Source organism: Platalea leucorodia, assembly GCF_965183815.1.
Source record: "Platalea leucorodia genome assembly, chromosome: 7".
In the NCBI taxonomy this organism is placed as follows: domain Eukaryota; kingdom Metazoa; phylum Chordata; class Aves; order Pelecaniformes; family Threskiornithidae; genus Platalea; species Platalea leucorodia.
This window is the reverse complement of record NC_138829.1, coordinates 48580936-48595353: the sequence shown is the minus strand read 5'-3', so window position 1 is coordinate 48595353 and position 14418 is coordinate 48580936.

Sequence of the window (14418 nt, the reverse complement as noted above, 5' to 3'; positions counted from 1 at the left end):
AATAAAGGAGAGAGAAAATATACTATTTCAGTATGTGATGCTCTGCCTACAGCATTCTGGTTTTGGGTTTTTTTTTTCATTAATCTTTACAAGGGACAAATTAAATCACAGAGTCAACATTTCAGTTGTAATGTAACTCCACAGGTCGTCCAGTCCAGTCTCCTGCTCAAAACAGGTCTAATTAGAGCATGTAGTTCAGGAAACGTCCAGTGGAGGCTTGAACACCTACAAGAGCCCACAATCTCTCTGGCCAATCTGTTCTGGTATTTAACCACCCCCACAGTATTTTGTATTTTTTTCCCCTATTATTAATGCGAAGGCTGGGAGCTAACGGTGAGAGAGGAGTGGCTTAGGAACGCCGTCTTTGCTGTCCTTGGTGCTGAATTCGTCGTCGCGAAGATGGCATACAAAGTCTATTGAGTGGGAACCTACTACAGGATGTCAGTGGAAAAAACAGCATCAGCTGTGCTAATCTATGCACTAGAAATGTTTCATGAGGAACGAAATATTATACTTTTAAATGTAGAATGAAAATACTGAAAAGGTAACTCTAAAAACAGAAAAGGAGGGATCAAGGAATTAAGAATGAACAGAGAACAGCTGTATCTCCAGTATCCCAGCAACATTAGCTAAGAGAAGTGATGGTCATTATGCAAAATTATCAACTGGGCATTGTGGGACATCTAGTTACTTTCTGTGAGTTTTATTGATATTCTGTTGTTCTTTGTGATCCTTTGGTGTCCAGGACATATTCAATATTGAAAATCAAGTTAGAAGGAATAAAATTATCCAACATAGAAAAGTTCATCTCAAATTCCAGTCTTTAAAATACACATAAAGTATGACTGCTACAGTGTAACTATTATTTAAATCTGCCAGAAGCATCTGCATTTTCTATTTCAAATGACATTGGATCATTCCAGATGAAACTGGCTTAATCTGACCTACATAAATTCACGTTGCTATTAGATATGATACATGTTTCTGAATTATTAGAAGTCAGGCTAAAAAGAAGTTTCATAAAAGATAAAGATGCAGCAACTTTTTTTTTTAATCTTAATAAAAATATGTAAAGTTTTTTCTAATATACTGATATGTAAGCTAGAATAAGTCTCTTTTTCTTGAGAAAGCAAAAGATTTAATCCAAATAAAATGATAGAAACTCTATGAGATTTAGTCATAGGTTATTTTAGAATATGAATATACTAAGAAATAGATTTACTGAGGTTATCAAAATATTCTGCTTTCAAATGATACTTGAAAAAATGGAAAAAGTGTAAGATAGTCTGTGGCCAAGCATGGTGCATGTCTATTGAAATGAGAGGCCAAATGTGTCCCAAAGATTAATTCTCAGATATTTCTAGCTATTACTGACCAGTTCCTACTTCACTTGCTCAAGCAAGTATACACAATTACTTCATCAGATTACCTTCATTAGAAAAGCTGAATTATTTGTTCACCTATATAAAATGACTGTCAGATATACTTCCACCTACTTGTTTTATACATACATACATATATGTGTATACACACACACTTCCGTTGTCTGCTCCTTTGTCTGCAGAATAAGAATAATCTTCTGTGCAAATATGGCTCTAAATATTAACCTAGAGAAAACAACTTGGAGATACTGATAAAATTTAACAGGTTTCATATAAGGAAAGAGAAAATGAAATTATCAGAAGACATGAAAACTCTATTAGGGATCAGCATATAGATTGAGGTATTTCCTGACAACTGTCATTCTTGTGCCAAAGTTCAGGCAAGAAATAGAGATGTCTCACTCTGCCAAAGTCTTTCTATGCTGCCTGCCAGCACTATCATAACATTAAGGAAACTGAAACAGAACCAACTGATTAGAAAACTAGAACAAAAGGATACCAAATTGTTTCATTTCTTTTTACCTGTTTACAAGAACAACTGTTTATTCTAAAGACCTCCAAAAGGATCTTTTATTTAATGTTATTTCATATAGGAACTTTATCTGTACAGGATTCAATAAAGGTGACACTAACAGAAAATACAGCAGAATATACTTTGGGCATGTATGCCTTTTTTTCCATGTATGTAAGACATGACGACAGAACCGTGGAAGACTAGCTGTGAGATTGCAGAGCAGTGTTTTGACTTATGGCTACTGGACTGTACATGATTTATACTAAATGGCTTATTTAAAGTATTAGGATGTGTTGTCTTCAGCTCTCAAAATAACAGTTAATAAAAACCCTTAATAGAATCACAATTTTCACATGAGGTCTTAAAAAAGCAAGACTGATTACTAATTATTCCCAACAGAAAAAAAAAAATCAGAACTCTAAAAGACAGTCCTGTACCTCCTCCAGAACACAGCTGGTAGGAGAAAATAGGCAAGACTAACTTGCATGCATATCATTATAAACTGACCTCTGTTAATCGATCTTGGCACGTGCATGAGTTAAAGCAAAAAATCAGCTTAATTCACAGCAACAGAAGAAAACTGGGGGGGCGGGGAGGGGGTTGGGGAGAAAACTTTCAAGCTTTATGTAACCACAAACTTCTACAAACTGCACAGTAACCTTGATTGTAATTCAAGTTCCAAAATGTTCAAATCACCTAACAGAAATAAATGAACTTCCACATCCTCCATTCCAGGTAAACTCAGCAAATACATGAGGCAATTCTTGATTTTCTCCATGCCCTCAATAACCATTCTAATGACACTAGAATCTGTTGCTATGTAATGGCACTTTGCAGGAGAAAAAAGGTTGTACACAGACTTTTCCAAACATTTGTATTTGTATGACCTCAAATTGGAAAGTACACATTTTATGCATGCATTTCCTACATTTTCCAGCCTTATCTTAAATTCTGATACATGCCAATCAATTTATCCTTGAATAATTCTCAAGTTACTAGAAAAGTACAAGACAAAATGAAGAAATACTAATGCCATGTGAATTTGCCACAAATTCAGAGACTGAAAACAAAACCATTTTATCAATGACACTGTTAAGAGCTATACAATTACTCTGCAACAAGGTCTTAGAGCCACATTGTATAAGAGGAAAATAAACTTCAGTCATTCTCTTTCTTAGTGTTGAATCAAACCTTTTGAAGCCTACAGGTCCATGCTTAGTAGCCTTGCACACAGACTAGCCTGTCTACCAGATATGAGAATCCGCCATCTTTACCACATTAATATAAATGAAAGCTGCCCTGTAAAACTTTATGAGCTGAACTGTTGCCATCCCTGGGATGTATATACTTCCCCTGAAACATGTAGGTGAAGTCCTAACTGCTTCTTTACAGCTGTAAAGCCAGAACAATTTTACTTGTGGAATCAATCCCAGGAAATTTGTGCTCTGCATGATACCAAAAAACTCTAGTCTACGTCAGATTCTCTTGCAATTTACTATAAGGGAAAGTCTGAAATGTCAAAATAGGAAGCATGGCCTATAACAGTCATAAAGCTGTGGTAGCTATCTTAGTAACAAGATGGCTAGGCAGGGAAAAATATTTCCTTCCTTCCTAGGTTCCCCAGAATTTCCCAATGGGAAACTCAAATGTTTCACACACGTGAAAGTTACATGAATTTGCATAACATGAACTCAAGGGGCTGTAAAAAGGAGCAGAGATAAACCTTCTGTGATCACACTTGCCTCTCCTGCTTTGACTCACATACAAAAGAAGTGTCAACATCCAGCTGTTCTAAATCACGCTTGGTGCCTTCATTGTCTTGGAAAGAACAGTTAATTGCTTCATTTAGCCCTTCACTTAATTCAGTATATTACTCTGTACTTCAGCTGTCACTCAAATGAAAAAGATGTGGTGCTGGGGGGAAAACACATTTAAGAATATCTCATAAACGTGCAATTGTTTCCCTCTGTGCAAAACAATAACTTCCCTTTGAATTTAGAAATAGCTGCCTTGCCACTAGAATTGGAGAAAAATCTCTGATTTGCACACATCTACTTGTTGGACTGGCCATGTTCAAATGATCTGCATGAAGTCCTAGGGGAAAAATCAATTCATTTGCATTGGCAAAAATTTCAGAATATTTAGCTCAGAGTGATTTTGTGACATTCTTGCACTTCGTTCTCATGGACTGGCTCCCACATGACCATAAACAGTTTATTTGCCTCTTGAAAGTGATTGTCATTAGTTTAAGCCAACAGTTTAATTAATTTATCTTATTATAGCTACTGTTTAAGGAAAACAAGTCATTCTTGCGATCTATGGGAAAATCACTGCTGTTTTATATTGTGAGAGTCTGAAGAGAGGCTGTAAAAAGCAAAAATACATTATCGTTATTTTCAAGTGGGAGAGGTAGTACAAACCAGTCTGTACACAATTTCAAAACTAAGAAAAGGTTTGTACTTTGAATACCAATACAAAAAGAAACACTAAAATTTAGAAATAAAGTAAGTTTATGAGGTTTGAGTGTAAAAATAGACTTTACCTTGGCTCTAGAACCCACCTATCCCATTTTGTATTTAGAAAATTAGGCCCTTCAGCAGGTAATTTTTTTCACTACTCTACCTCTCTCACAAGGTAAACTGTCATCCTTTTTGATAGGCACTCTAACTTGTTCAGAAAGAATTCAGTAATAGATATTCCACTGTCTTACAGTCCAATACTTCAGTGTTTTTATTAGAAAGTGATTCCCAATACTAAATATAGAAAAATTTGCTACAGTGTAAACCCACTACATACCCTGCCCACAGTCAGCATGGATTACCCTTGTTTCCAACAACTTTTCATGTGCTGAAAAATTTATTGTTCCCCTATTTCCATCCCTCATTCTTTGTTTCTTTTCAATGTCAGTTGTTTCAGTTCTTTCTGAAATGCTAGTTTTCTACACCTTCTTTCCCCTCATTGCCATCATATCTAATAGGTCACTGAATTTAAAATTCCATTAAAAAAATCATAAAACCTGAACAAAATATAACATATATTTCAGATCAAACAAAATGTGCATTTTGGTCTGAAATTATTTTTTCAAGTTTGGTTTTGGTAGGAAGAGAAGAGAGAAAAATTTATTTTAATTTGAACACAGTATACTATTCCTTTTGATTTTGTAGTTAAAGGGATAAGTTGGAACATAATTATTTTTGTATCTCTTACAAGGTTTGTGTCTTTCAAAATGAGGAAACTTTGCACAAAGTAAACCCTTTCAATAACCTCAATATCCTAATTATTAACAGATACACAATCTGCACTTATAAAATAAGTTATTCATAAAAAATTGGTTTGCTAAGATTGCCATGTACACATTTAAAAACTACTTTTGAAAATGTCAATCAGTTTATAAATGTTTTGTCCACATCCTCAAGTACTTCATGGTTATTTCCTACATCATATTCTGCAATGCTTTGTCAGATTCAGCATTAAGTAAGTGTCAAATTATTCCAGCAGCACAGCTATTAGTTTATTATTCAGGTGGTTCTGTCTGTACTTAACATTATGATTTTCCACCTAACTTTTCTTTGTTTGGTTTCCATTCCTTTTTCTCATTTGAAACAACTGTATTAAACACAGTACTGGGTCTTACAAGGACGAAAGACCACATACCACCCCTTTAATCACACTTGCTTAAATTCATATCCTTGCTTGTATTAATGTTCTGAACAATGTATTCCAGATGTCTTAGTATTTGTAATTTGGATCAGCAATTTAGGAAAGAGAGAAACAAACATAATATATATTATAGCAAAAAGTGAAGATGGGAGAGAAAAATGCCACTGTATATGACTCAGACTGATGATTTTCAACTCTTCATGCTGCGTTTGAAAAGTGACAATGTTGACGCATGACAAGGTACAAATAACCATTACTTGCAACGATGTCTTTGTCATTCCCATAAAAATGCCTGTGTGGGTTTTATTAGGAGAAAAAAAAAAAACACTGTTTGAAAATCTCTTAAAGTATATTGCTGGGTTTAATAAAAGCATTAGTGCTGAGTATCATCCTACAGTGCAACCTTTTTCAGCACTTACAATACATGAATCTTTTAATCCTAAATAGAATGAGGAGCACATACTCTCTAAAACTGAATTTTAATAACTAAAATGTCTGTGGAGAGAAAGTGGAAAATACAAATGGCCTTAACCCAACTCATTACATCATCGTTGATCAGAAAAAAATCTAGAAAACATGAGCATACTGTTTAGGTCATACTATCTGAACAGGCACATATAGAAAAATGATATATCACATTCAATTGGCATCACATTTATGTTATGATGGTAGCAGTTGAGGAAGCTGCTCCTCTACCTGTACACAACTGAAGTCTAAACTGTTTTCTGTTTTCTGTTTCCATAGAATCATAGAATCATTTAGGTTGGAAAAGACCCTTAAGATCATCAAGTTAAACTGTTAACCTAGCACTGCCAAGGCCACCACTAAACCATGTCCTCAAGCAATACATCTACACGTCTTTTAAATACCTCCAGGGATGGGGACTCAACCGCTTCCCTGGGCAGCCTGTTCCAGTGCCTGACTACCCTTTCAGCAAAGAAATTTTTCCTAGTATCCTAACTAAATTTCCCCTGGCACAACTTGAGGCCATTTCCTCTTGTGCTATTGCTTGCCACTTGGCAGAAGAGACCGACACCCACGTCACTACACCTCCTTTCAGGTAGTTGTAGAGAGATAAGTTCTCCCCTCAGCCTCCTCTTCTCCAGACTAAACAACCCCAGTTCCCTCAACCACTCCTCATAAGACTTGTGCTCTAGACCCTTCACCAGCTTCGTTGCCCTTCTCTGGACACACTTCAGCATCTCAATGTCCTTCTGCAGTGCAGGACCCAGCACTGAGCCTTGTTGAACCTCATACAGTTGGCCTCTACCCATCAATCCAGCCTGTCCAGATCCCTCTGTAGAGCCTTCCTACCTTCAGGCAGATCAACACTTCCACCCAACTTGGTGTCATCTGCAAACTTGCTGACGGTGCACTCAATCCCCTCGTCCAGGTCGTTGATAAAGATATTAAACAGAACTGGCCACAATACTGAGCCCTGGGAAACACCACTCGTGACCGGCCGCCCACTGAATTTGATTCCATTCACCACCACTCTCTGGGCTCGGCCGTCCAGCCAGTTTTTTACCCAGCAAAGAGTATGCCCATCCAAGCCATGAGCAACCAGTTTCTCTAGGAGAATGCTGTCGGAAATGGTGTCAAAGTCTTTACTAAAGTCCAGGTAGACAACATCCACAGCCTTCCCCTCATCCACTAAGCAGGTCACCTTGTTATGGAAGGAGATCAGGTTAGTCAAGCAGGACCTGCCTTTCATAAACCCATGCTGACTGCGCCCGATCACCTGGTTGTCCTGTATGTGCCACGTGATGGCACTCAGGATGATCTGCTCCGTAACCTTCCCCGCTGAGGCTGAGGTCAGACTGACAGGCCTGTAGTTCCCCAGATCCTCCTTCTGACCCTTCTTGTAGGTGGGCATCACGTTTGCTCACCTCCAGTCAACTGGAACCTCCCTGGTTTGCCAGGACTGCTCATAAATGATGGAAAGTGGCTTGGTGAGCACTTCTGCCAGCTCCCTCAGTACCCTTGGGTGGATCCCATCTGGCCCCATAGACTTGTGCACGTCTAAGTGATGTAGCAGGTCACTAACCATTTCCCCTTGGATTATGGGGGCTTCGTTCTTCTCCCCATCGCTGTCTTCCAGCTCAGGGGGCCGGGTACCCCGAGAACAACTGGTCTGACTATTAAAGACTGAGGCAAAGAAGGCATTAAGTACCTCAGCCTTTTCCTTGTCCTCTGTCAGTATGTTTCCCCCTACATCCAATAAAGGATGGAGACTCTCCTTAGCCTGTCTTTTGTTGTTAATGTATTTGTAGAAACATTTTTTATTGTCTTTTACGGCAGTAGACAGTTTAAGTTCCAGTTCTGCTTTGGCCCTTCTAATTTTCTCCCTGCATAACTTCACAGCCTCCTTGTAGTCCTCCTGAGTTTCCCGCCCCTTCTTCCAAATGTTGTAAACTCTTCTCTTTTTTTCCTGAGTTCCAGCCAAAGTTCTCTGTTCAGCCAGGCCAGTCTTCCCTGCTGGCTCGTCTTTCGACACATGGGGACAGCCTGCCTGCGCCTTTAAGATTTCCTTCCTGAAGAATGTCCAGCCTTCCTGGACTCCTTTGCCCTTCAGGACTGCCTCCCAAGGGACTCTGTCAACCAGGTTCCTAAACAGGCCAAAGTCTGCTCTCTGAAATCCAGGGTAGCAGTTCTGCTGACTCCCCCCTCCTTACTTCTCCAAGAATCAAAACCTCTATCATTTCATGATCGCTATGCCCAAGATGGCCTCCAACCTTCACATCACCCACCAGTCCTTCTCTGTTCACAAACGACAGGCCCTGCGTGGCACCTTTTTGTAGATGTCTTTAAAAAATGAATTAATGAAAACAAATATATCCTTGTAAACTCAGCCACTCTAGGCTGCTCTGGGCAGTTATGAAAAGCTTCTGATATTGGTACTGGCTGAGTGCTTGACACAAAAATGAAGGAAGGACTATTTTCCAAAAAAGCACAGAGGAATTCTGAATATCTTATGTTCTATGCAATTTTCAAAAGCACTAGTATTTAAATCATTACTTTCAGTACCTGTAATCCTAAACAATAAATTAACTGCAAAATCATCAAGTTTATCCCAATGACTCTTTTTGAATAATACTTTCAAAATAGAATTTAAAACTTTGCAAAAGCTAACTCATAAATCAAAGGTCAGTCAGGGTATTGAAAGCTGTGGTATTTAAAAAACATAACTTAGCATCCTAGGCTTGCATTTGGAAATCCTTCAGTTACCTACTAAATCCCAGTTTTCTTGAACTACTTGAATGAATCATTTAGACTTGTTAGGGTTCAGTCCCATCTCCTGTCAATGGGAGACTTTCAACTTCAAGTGCAGTTTTGTAAATATATGCTTTAAAGATTTCTGTTTGTTTGGTTAGTATGGTAATTCTAACATGACAGAAACTTTTTGACTAAGAAGGAGGAAAGCTTTTTTCTGCTATTAGAAAAGTTATTCTAAGTTTTACATTTTCTTGGGTTTTGTATACAATTAAACTAATTCACTGCAGAGCTCCAATGCTCTGTGAGTCATAGCTAATTGCAAATGTACATTCACTTTTGGAAGATCTAGTCCAAATACAACCCTCACACAATGAGACACTTATGTTCATAGCAGCTCTGTTTCATATTCAAAAAGATTTCTGTGGAAAATATTCACATTAGATGCACTTCCTCACACCAAAACAAACAAACAAAAATCTAAGCAGGAGAATTAATAATCTCAGTGAAAATCACTTAGATTCCAAACGTCTAAAAACATTTGTATGAGAATTTGCTAATTCTCTAATTTTAGGATCCTCTGCTTTTTCTTTTATTTGAACACTAAAGCAATGAAGACAACTGTATGCTGAATGCAGTATGTATTTCAGTAATTATATAATAAATTCAATCTGAACATGGACTCCTACTATAAAAGTTCCTAATTTATCCCTTCAGTACAATACACAGTGGTGTAGAAACCCAACAGAAGGCCTCGCAACCACAAGCCACTTAAGTTCTACCTGAGGGTTTAAATAGTCTATAGTTCTTGTATGAATCTTTTGTACAGAGGACTATTTCATCTGCTGAGATAAAGAAGACTTCCTATTGATAAATTAGTAGCAGGCTATATGTTGAATAACTCCTATATCCGAATGATGTGCATGTAAATTAAATTAGTATTCTAGTAATTAATGACCACACCTAGAACATCTGATTAGGCAAGGAGTATTTATGTCTCACAATCAGCTTTCTGAAGCTCCACATCAGTTTTATATTTTCAGCTTTCTGTACAACTCAAGTCACAAAAAGTGTTATTCTCAAATTTTTTCCAATCCATGTATGCATGTTTAGCAAGACTAGGTAAATGCCTAAGCACCTAACTTTCGGGACATTTTTCTGATATTGCATGTACACTGCTCCTTACCAGAAGTATTGTGTTTCAATTTCACTGAAGTGTAGTGTGGCAAGAATAACCAGCAATAAACTGCAACTAAATCTTGCTGTGAAACAATAATCTCCACATAGCATGCAACACTTCAACAACTAAGTCAGAAAGCCAAATTTACCATCTTAAGATGCAATAATTTCACTCTTCAACCACTTGAAAACCACCCCTAAGTATATAAAATAAGAACAGATAAGTTTGGGGGCAGAAAGATCAAATAAAGAGTTACCCATAAAACTTTATTGTTGTTAACCTATTAACTGTGTAACTCAAGGCATTTTTATCTTCTTTTCCAGTCATAATTAACAAATATTATGTTCCATACCACACAGCCATTAATATTTAAAGCAGTAGTGCTTATGAAAATAATAGGAGAATTGAAGATGATAATGCTGCATTATTTTAAGAAGAGTTTGAAGGAATTTCACTATGAAATTGCTGAGATATTCCAGAGGATCTAAATACTGAATTGACAAACCCAGTTGCTTTCGTGGACAGCTACATGAAACATCTTATGTCCACTCCAGTTTTCTTTAGTGAAATATGTTGACGTGCTTTCTGTTTTACTAACTAGCTAATAGATGGTAAGAAAAACAGCAAATAGCAATGAACAAGATTCAAGAAACTTCCACATTTACAAAGGAACAAATGGCATCAAACTCTGGCAAAAGTTGTAATCAAATGCAGCATCAAGACACAAATTGAAAGATATTCTATTCAATACTCTAAGAAAAAATGAGTCAGAATTAAAATTCAATTCTTGTTTCTGCATCTGCATGCATAAGAATGGATATTAGTCATGCATCATTAAAAGTATAGATGGACAGACCATCATTAAGTAGTTTTGTTAAACTTTGCGAAATATATCTCAGCAACCATCAATAATAACTAGAAGAAATATTTACTTGAGATCATCAGGTCACAAAGGGCTGAATAAACACGGTGACACGTTCTTGGCATGACTGAGAAATGAGTTTTGGCTTGGTTGAGGTCTCCCATATGTGTCCTGCAATTCCAGCTAATAAGGCAGGACAGTCATTAAACTTGGCCGAATTAATATGACATGAATAGGAGAATCTGCAGATGCAATGACAGAGATGAAAGTAGGTCACATTCTCACAATTTAAATAGATACAGTTTAGACAGCATTAGTATGAGCCTCGTAAGTCTTATACTAATACCACAACACAAATCTGTAACATCTATTATGACTGATAATAAATATAAGAATAGAAAAAACAACATAAAAAGATCATAGAAATACATAAAATGAGAAAAAAGAAAAAATGCTTTCTTTATCTTTAGCTGGCATTCAGGGAATTAAAAATGTTTACAGCATACCCCGTAAACAATATGTTTTCTAATATGATCAAGAATAACTGATTTAACAATCATTTTGAGGTCATACCTTTCACTTCAAATGCTGGTGACTGTAACAAAACGGATATCTCTCTCTGTTAGCATATACAAAACAGTAAAAAATATTGCATCACAGTGGGAATAGAGTAACAATATTTTACAAGAGTATTCAAAAGGCTTATTTTCTTTAAAGCTTTTGGTAGAACACCCAACTTAAAAAAAGCAACAAACAACCCACCAAAAAGCTGTTGGTGTAAAGGAGTAAGAGGTCTTTGTCCATTCTTGCCTTTCACCTTCATTCTTTTCTTTGGTCTTTTGAAAAAGACACTAATGTAATGGTGAGTGGACATGGGAAGCAGCAATGACATGATGAAGACAAACAACTGAAATATGAAATGCCTAATATGAAATGCTGCAATATGAAAAATATTTGTGTTGTTTAAAAAAACATTTTTGTAATACAGAAATGTTCTCAATTTAAATACATGAAAAAACAATGTTTACACAAAATAAACAGCTGTATGTTGTCATTATCATTCAATACCTATATAATATGTGGTCTGACCAGTTCTGAGGTGAAGTTTCCCTTTGAAATTTTTTGGTACCACAGAAACTGTCTTTTTCTGTGTGTTGTCGTCCACACCCCCCCAACCCCAAAATGGAATGCTGTGACAACCAAATAATTTTCAAACTCATGATTATTATGTAGTGTGTTGCAATGAGAAGACATGATTGCAGTAATTAGCATGTTGTCTTTTTAGTGCTTGTTTGATCTGTGTCCTGATATCAGGAGCGCTTACTATTAAAAGGCAGTTTCTGAAACTGCAGTACCTTTTACAAGAAAAGATGTTAAGGTTCATTGTATGGTCACATGGCCATTTTGGGTAGTTACAGTCCACCAACAACCTGTACTAGTAAAGGCTACCACACCTTTCTTAGTTTTCTCCTTTTTTTTTTTTTTTTTACCCCAACATCCTTTATAAAACAAATCAGATGATAGAATGTAATGGTGAATATTTGCATTCATTAGAATTTGGCTTTGTTTATTACATCTTCAAGAGACATGTCAGAGCTATCTGTGCACATTATGTGTAATAGGTGAATAGAGAATTACCATAGGACTCAAATCTTTAGCATACAAGTAACAGAATGGGCTGGGACATACAGCGCTGTCTAATTTAATCTAAAGCCACACATATTTCAAATGTCCCACTGTTTTGTTTTGCTTTATTTTTGCACCCATTGGTATTTACTTGCTACTGATTGTGTACACAGGAGCACTGTCAAGCAATGGTCAAAAATACATTAAGAAGGACAGACATGGTAGTCTTGAGCTAGAAGTTCAGAGCTGTTACAAAGAACTTACTGTGGGATTCCAGATATAATTAATTATGTTTCTGAACATGTCTTTCCTTGTTTGGATCATATAACTAATAGTGTCTAAATTATTTGTTTATTCAATGGATATTTGTTCATTTTTGCAGGGAAGAGGTTTCCTCTATAAGGGGAAAAACAGAATTTCAAATTTAAAAAAAATCTGATTTTTTTTCAAAAAATGAAAAGCAATTTTGCAAAAGAAATGTTTTAGCAAAACTTTTCCTTTACTTCGGGGAAACAAAAAACAAGGCAGAGAACAACTAGGAGGTAAAAATTTAAAAGCTGCATAATTTTAGAAATAGAGATAAACATATTAAAAAAATCATTTAGTTATTTCAAAAAAATAAAATTGAAATTTAAATTTTTAAATTAAATAAATGAGATAATTAAAATTCAAACATTCTTAAATAAAAAAACCCTTTTTTTATATAAAAAGTATTCATTTTCCCCCCAACTAAATTCTATAGTTTTTTTAAGGGTAGAATAGATTAATTTTCCTGGCATTCCCAAACAAATAGTTATGCTATTTCCAGTGAGGTAGAAGCCCCTTTGCAACACAGTTAGGAAAACAATAAAGATTATTCTTAAAAAGCAAAATGAAATTTTAGAATCTAGAAATAAGGAAAATGTTTCAGCTTTAATGACTTTTTAAGAACTACCACTAGAAAGGTATTGACTAGTTTTTTCCTATGTTCATATAATTTCTCAGCAACTTAAAGTATTACTGATTTAGCCAAATACATGTATATATACTAGCTTTTTATAGTTGTTTTTAACTATCCTTTCAAGACACATGTATAGTTCTGGTCTCCACAACCACAAGTGTTGAAGCAGCAAGACTCTCAAATATGAAAGAACTGATCCCATAAATCTTGTGCCTTGAAGATCTCAAGATGAAACCACAGAAATAAGTAATATCTTCAAACTCTCCTAGAGGTCAAGAAGCCAACTAAATATTTTATATATTTAAACCACAAGCTTGTTTCCAGTTAAGTTTCAGGAGAAAAAAAAAAATAAAACCTTTACTTGGAGAGTTCTGAGAAGCAGACTGACTACATTATACACCCCAATATCAAAAGCTACACAAGTTGAAAGGCATCTGTCTTGGACATATTTTTATATGATTATTAGTAATGGATTTAAACCAAGATCCTCCCAGGGAGATTAAACAGCTCTAACAGCCAGATGCTGTAGAGCAGTATCTGGCGTACATAGAGTTGATAAGGTTACCAACTTTGAAGTGAACAGGAGAGACTGCAAATGTTCCAAAATCATTACAATCAAAACAGCAGAATGTATAAGTAAAAAATTTTAGGTGAGTAGTGTGTGGCTTAAAGCAAAAGTAAATACCAGCTGGTACATGGACATTTAGACTATATGGGCTATTCTGATATCCAGCTGTTCTACTTCCAATTATTCAAAATTATATCAGCGTAGTCAGGAAAATAGACTTCTGCAGTCCACTTAGGAAGATTTGTCATTTCTTGTTCTGAAAATCTTGAGAGGTCTCTAGATGGGCCAATAACAAAGCTTTCCAATTTTACTGAAAAGTATTATAAGTATAGGAAGTTAATTCTTCTATTCTCATAGACTGGTTTGATTCAAACAGGGCCAAAAAGATGGCTCAAATTGTTACTGGTGTTAATAAATTTGTCAAAATTATAACATTTAATGGAAAACATTCCATTTTTATGAATTCTAATAAG